General features: G+C 41.5%; 1 long non-coding RNA gene across 1 annotated transcript; it reads right to left on the minus strand.

The window, feature by feature from the left end:
- Positions 1-519: 519 nt before the first annotated feature.
- Positions 520-2,037, minus strand: LOC136062907 (uncharacterized). The gene is made up of 2 exons (XR_010624641.1): positions 1,875-2,037; positions 520-684 (listed from the first exon to the last, which is right to left on the minus strand). It is a non-coding gene; the product is annotated as an uncharacterized LOC136062907 (long non-coding RNA).
- Positions 2,038-7,304: the final 5,267 nt, after the last annotated feature.

Below are 7,304 nucleotides of genomic sequence, written 5' to 3' on the forward strand. Positions count from 1 at the left end.
TAGGGTACCGGGTTTTTTCCCGGGCCCCGAACCCGCTCCAGCCGGGCCCCGCGGGCCCCGTTTAAGATTGGGCCCAATCCGTGGCCCAGCCTCAAAAAAAAAAAAAAAAAAAAAAAAGCCCAGATTTGTTTTGCCTAAACTAAGCCTGCATTCAGTCCAATTCATTAAGCCTATAATTTATTAGCCAAATCACTGAAATTAGTCCAAATTTATTTTTGCCAGCATATTGCCTACATGGCCCAATTGCCAAATCAGTCCAAATCAATCATAAACTACTAATCATAATCCAATAAATCACCTGTTAATTACAAATATATAAATCAATAAATCATAACTAATATCATAATCATAATTCAATAAATTATAACTAAGATTTTAAATCAATAAATTACCAAGCTAAGATAACCATTTAATCATTAATCAACAAAATCATAACTAAAATCATTGTCTAAACATAAAAATAAAATAAATCCTACAAATCCAAGAAATCCAAGAAATAAGTATCAAAAGTCCAACGAGTCCAAGAAATTAAAAAGCTACAAAATATATCCCACAAGTTTAGAATAATTACAAACCAACTAATTAATCCAACAAGTCTAAGAAATTAAAAAAAACTACTAAATTATTACAAAATTTAGGCTGTGTCTGTGTCTGTGTTTGTGTCTTCCATCTCCGTTTTAGGCTCTGCATTTCCAACAAACACAAAAATGAATAATGATGACAGATTGTGAAACATTTTTATATATATAAATATATAAATATCACAACTCAATTAACAAATACAAAAATGATATGAAACAACTCCACAAGATTTCAAACTTAACTAAATTGGAATCAAAACGAAGGAATCATAATCTTATAATAATATGCAAGACAGCTTTCACCAATTGATTATATACCCACCAAAAATTCAATAGTATATCAGACAAGAAACTACATTACAACCAACTAATCATAGAAAGTAACAAACAACTGGATTCCAAAAGAATCTGCATTATTCCTAGTAATTCTCTTACAATTAGCTTCCAGATCCCACATATTTCCTCCCAAGTAACAACAGCACAAACAGACCCTTTTTGAATGAAGCAATACTTGATCATAACTATATACAAATAAATTTAAATGCAATGAATCTGTTGAGCAACCACATGTACATAATGTCATTACCACCAGAATATGAAACGAAGTTTAACATAAATACAACCAAAACGGCAACATAAACAACTTTGCAAACAAATAGAAACATGAGGAAAAATAATGCAGAGTCAGAAGGGACCAAACCTAATAAACAACCTATCAAAAGAAATTATATGCAAAAATCACTTCAAATTGCACTGAAGAAGACAACCTGAATTGGACATGTATGTAAGTGACGAATCCATTAATAAGTCATCTGTATGATTTTATAAATTCTGAAGAATCATACCTTTAAAACTATTTTCAGTGAATTTTACTTCCTTAGAAACAAGTAAAAAAATTATGCCAGATACTTGCTTTGTGTCTTTTTCATTAAAAAAAAAAAAAAAAAAAAAAAAAAAAAAAAAGAGGTTTGAAGAACAATTCACAAAGGAGAAATTTTATTTAAAAAATGTTTTGAAAAAAGGAACCACCATGCAATGCCCATGGTAAAATGCAACATTTATCACCGGTTCTATTAGAATTAGAGACAACTTCTACACTAATTCATAAAAGAAATGAGAAGTTCTACTTTGAGAAAAAAAATTAATAAAAAGAATTAATTAGACAAAATATGTTCTGGCAGTAACTCCTCTGCAATAATAATGGAAAACATGCATCACATCAACAAATGCAAGAATGGAAAGGGAAAACAGCACAAACATAAACAAAAGAGTAGGTGGGTAAGCATGACATACCAAAGAAATGGGCACTCAAGGAAAGGTGAGATGAGGCCGGAGGCGTGACTGAGCTGAAATGAGGGAGCGTCGGAGCGTCGGAGTGAGGGACTGAGGCGAGGGACTGAGCTGAAATGAGGCCGGAGGTGTGACTGAGCTGGACTGAGCTGAAATGAGGGAGTGAGGCGACCCAGGTGAGGGACGGACTGAGCTGAGGCGAAGGAGGGAGGCGAGCGACGGACTGAGCTGAGGCGAGGGATGGACTAAGCTGAGGCGAGGGAGGCTGAAATCAAATGAGGGAGGGAGGCGACTCAGGTGAGGGAGGCTGAAGAAGAAAAGAGAGGGATAACCAGATTAGGGATTAGGGTTAGAATAGGTTTATATATATATAAAGGGTATTTTCGTAATTTAGGGTTCCGGGTTTTTTAACGGGTCGGGTTTCGGGCCGGGTCTCGGGTTTTATTTATAAAACCCGGACCCGACCCGGACCCGGTTCGGGTTTTTTTTTTAAAAACCCATACCCGACCCTATTTCTAATCGGGCCGGGTTAAACCCGGCCCATTAGGGTCGGGCCGGACCGGGTACCCGCGGGTCGGGCAAAAATTGCCATCCCTAGAGGCCATTAACATTGCATAAGCAGCAGAACTCATCATCGATGACCTTGTCTTCCCTCAGGTTACAAGTATATGCATTAAATACGTACTTATGTTACTATTCTTCAAAGCAGTATATAATCACCAAATTTCAATTCCCTTGGCCACGAGTGAGATTGAGAATAATGCAAGAAGAAAATTTTTATGCTGTACAGTACAGGGAACTAGGGGTTCCATTATGGCGTGGTTTCTCCCTCCAAGAATTTGCAAACCAATGTTTTGGAAACAAAGATGATTAATGGAAAAGGGAGGCAGATGCCTATCCATTCTGGGTATAACAAGCACAATTTCTTCTCTGTAGCAGTAACAATTGTGTAAGTTATATACTGTTTATATTGTAGTGTTTTCATGTACAGGGACACAGCCAGAATTACAAGATTAGAGGGGCCAAAGTAGCGGTCATAGACTCATTATGAAGTGTGACCATAGGGGAGGCATATAATTCCAACCCGCTCCCCGCGTGCGCCTCCCTTTAAAAACACACACGCAAAGTGAGTGGGTGGGAGGGTAAAACTACAACTTTCACAAAGTTTGGGGCCGTGGCCAAAGTAGCCAAACTAGGCCTGTTCAGCCACCAACTGCCACCGATATTACCGCACCTCACCATACCTCATCGCCTGAGTCAAAGCTCCACCGCAGGTGTCCAATGCGGTGAACTACAGTGTTTTCCAAGAATCAAGGCTAACAGGTGCAGTGAGTGGTGGTGAGTTTTGCCCACCGATGAGAACCGCATTGCACTGCCTATATATATATATATATATATTGAAGAGGGTAAAATTAGGGATGATAGGTCCATTTAAATAAACCTAACGGTGCTACACCAGTGGGCTAATAGTGGACGGATCCAAGATACACGAACGCAGGGTAGATAGATCTCAAGGCCACATGGCATCCACATGGTTTAAGTGACCTCCAAGTAATCCTAAATGGAAACAACTTGCGTGCTATGATTAACTCTAGTTTATAGAGTCCCAATATAAATAGAATCCTAACATGAGAAGGATCCTATAATATACGCCCATTAATGATGATCTTCTTCATAAGAAAAAGTCTTCACACGCAAGAAACGGAGGTTGGCTCTACACTACTATAAAAAATCAAAGGCTCTCAGAAAGCAAGGTACGCATGATTCACTCCAACTCTAGCACTCTAGAGTTGTGAGAACTTTTCTAACTTAACTTTTGGTGGGTTTTTGGCCAGTACCACACCGGTACTCTCCTAAGGTCTTCTTATTTTGTGTTGTGAAGGCATTGACTAGAGTATGTGAGGACTGAGTAACTTACTGACGATTTTTAGTATCATCGGTTGGTGCCATTTGTGGAAAACGAAGGTCGATAAGCCATATTTACCGCTTCCAAGACAAAAAGTTGCATGGTACTTACTCGTTCGATGGTAACAACCACTAATAATTAGGGTGACGAATTATGCATCACTGTCTTTGAGAGACAAGTTCAAACCCTCGCAGCGGTAATGGAATGCCTCACCAAGCCTAATCATGACCTAGAGGAATAGCTGCACCAGAAAAACGTAGCGCTGAACACCTATGAGGAGGATCAAGAAGGAATCAGCACTGAAATGAGGAACTAAGAGGGGTCGAAAGGCAACAATGCCCCAAGTAAACAAGAGCAACAGGATACCAGTCGTCCCTCAAGCACAGATACGGCTTCCCCTCACATAGTAGCGGAGATGCATTTGATGAAGGAACAGATGGACTTCATGATGAACACCCTCAGGGGACGAATGTCTAGTGACCTTGGTGACTTGGTCCATCAAACTGACTCTCCATTCACTGCATCCATCTCGTCCTTCCCCCTACCACCAAAATTGCAAATTCCTCAGTTGGAAAGCTATGACGAATCCAAGGATCCCCTTAATCACCTAGAGACCTTTAAGACTTTGATGCACCTGCAAGGAGTGGTTGATGAGATTATGTGCAAAGCCTTCCCCACTATGCTAAAGGGCCTCGCAAGGATTTGGTTTAGTAGGTTGACACCCAATTCCATTGGTACCTTTAAGGAGTTCAGTGCCTAGTTCGCCTTACACTTTATCGGGGGGCACTGGTATAAGAAATCCACTGCATGCCTAATGAGTACTAAGCAACAGGAATATGAGACATTGAGGTCTTACGTAGCCTGCTTTAACAAGGAAGCACTCTTGATCGATAAAACTGATGACAAGATACTTATGGCTGCGTTCACAAACGGGCTGCGGAAGGGTAAGTTTCTATTTTTCTTGTACAAGAATGACCCAAAAACCATGTTGGACATGCTTTACAGGGCTACTAAGTATATGAATGCGGAAGACGCGTTGTTGGCTTGCGAAGAAAAGCCTAAAAAGAGAGAGAGGCAAGAGGAAGCTTGACAGGATAGGGGATGAAAGATGGCTAGGATAGGAGACAAAAGGGAGGACAAATGCTCCAAACCTTCCACAAGAAGATTCACTAGCTTTACCCCCTTGAACACACCGATTGATCAAGTCTTGATGCTGATCAAAGACGAAGGGGCACTGACATTCCTTGGCAAGCTAAAGGGAGACCCCAGCAAACGGTCTAGAGACAAATACTGTCGCTTCCACTGTGATCATGACCACAACATGTCCAAGTGTTATGATTTGAAGCAGCAAATAAAAGCTCTCATCAGGTAAGGGAAATTGCAGAGGTTCATCGGTAAGGAAGGGATGGAACAACCCTATGAACAACCTGCTCGGAGAGAAAACAAGCACCTTAGGCCACCCTTGGGAGACATAAGGATGATCATAGGGGGCAGAACAGCTTCCAGTTCTTCTAATAAAGCATGCAAAACCTACCTACGGATGGTTCAGAATGTCCAACTAACGGGGTACGTACCAAAGATGGCATGAATCGACAACCTCGTAATTGGATTCACGGAGGAAGATGCCTGACGTCTTCATCGCCCACAGGATGATGTGCTTGTAGTCAGTATACGTGTAGGGGATTACAAAACCTACTGGGTCCTTGTGGACAACGGAGCTCTGTCGATATCTTATACTATCCAGCATTCCAACAGATGAGAATAGGGAGAGAACAGTTAGTCCTAACCAACGCATCACTCGTAGGATACGGAGGAACAAGGGTACATCCCTTAGGGGTGGTCACCCTACTAATGACGATTGGAGATTACCCACAGCAAATCACAAAGGATGTCACATTCCTAGTTGTTGATTGTTCATCTACGTACAACGCCATATTAGGCCGTCCTACTTTGAATTTGTGGAAGTCCATGGCCTCAACCTACCATTTGATGATCAAATTTCCCATCGAGTACGGAGTGGGAGAACTAAGAGGGGATCAAGTGGAAGCCTACGAATGCTATATTGCCATGTTGGAGATTGACTATGTGTATAGAAGAACAGCAAATGGTAGCGAAGCTGGTGGAAGGGTTAGAAGAAGTATTTCTTGATGATACTCAGCCTGAACATACAAGGAAGATAGGTATCCTGGCCAGTTAGCCAGTACATCAAGCACTCACAATGTTCCTAAGGGAAAACTAAGATGTGTTCACCTAAAGTCATGAGGACATGCCAGAGATTGATTCGTCCACCATAGTTCATAAGTTGAATGTTTCGCCTTCATTCTCTCCCGTACAACAAAAAAAAGAGTGTTCGCATAAGAGTAGGACAAAGCCATAGTAGAGGAAATTGACAAGTTATAGGAAGCAGACTTCATACGTAAAGTGTACTACCTCGACTGGCTGGCGAACGTGGTAATGGTCAAGAAAGCCAATGGAAGTGGAGGATGTGTGTAGATTTCATGAATCTAAACAGGGCCTACCCCAAAGACAGCTATCCTCTCCCGCGAATTGATGCCTTGGTAGACTCAACCGCAATACACCAGTTGCTAAACTTCATGGACGCATTCTCTGGTTACAACTAGATCAAACTGAATGAGGCTGATCAAGAGAAGACTTTGCTCATCACCAGCCAAGGACTCTTCTGCTACAAAGTGATGTCGTTCAAACTCAAGAATGCAAGAGCCACGTACAAAAGATTGATGAACCGAATGTTCACACACTAGATTGGATAAAAAGCATACAGGAGGACGACCACTTAGGCGACCTCCAAGAGACATTCGATACCCTTTGGTCGTACAACATGAAGCTGAATCCGAACAAGTGCATGTTCGGGGTGACGGCAGGAAAATTCCTAGGATTCATGGTATCCCAAAAAGGTATTGAGGTTAACCTAGAAAAGATACAGGCCATAATGGAGTTAGCTTTGCCAAGGACGATCAAGGAAGTACAGAGCCTAAACGGCAAGGTTGCTGCATTAAATAGGTTTGTTTCAAAAGCAACAGATAAGTGCCTACTTTTCTTCCGCACATTAAAGAAGTCATTTGAATAAACGATCGAGTGCCAACAAGCATTTAAAGATCTGAAGCTATATCTTTCTTCTCTGCCATTACTAAGTTTGTCCAAGCCAGGGGAAGAATTGTTCCTCTACCTAGCCGTTTCGCCAGCCATTGTTAGCTCGGCTCTGGTTAGAGAAAAGGACGGGGTGCAAAAGCCCATATACTTCACAAGCCGAGCACTACGAGGGGCGGAAGAAAGGTACCCCCATAAGAAAAAGCTCGCTTTCACATTGGTAACTATGGCACGAAACCATATTTCCAGGCACACGGTATGATTGTGTTGATGGATAAGCCTTTGTGTAGAGCTATGAGTAGCCCCAAAGCGGCAGGACGGATGGCATTATGGGCTGTTGAGTTAAGTGAATTCGACTTATAGTATCGACCGCACACTGCTATAAAGGGGCAAGTAGTGGCTGGCTTCATCGTAGAATT

Source organism: Quercus suber, unplaced genomic scaffold (assembly GCF_002906115.3).
Source record: "Quercus suber isolate HL8 unplaced genomic scaffold, Cork oak 2.0 scaffold_466, whole genome shotgun sequence".
Taxonomy (NCBI): Eukaryota; Viridiplantae; Streptophyta; class Magnoliopsida; order Fagales; family Fagaceae; genus Quercus; species Quercus suber.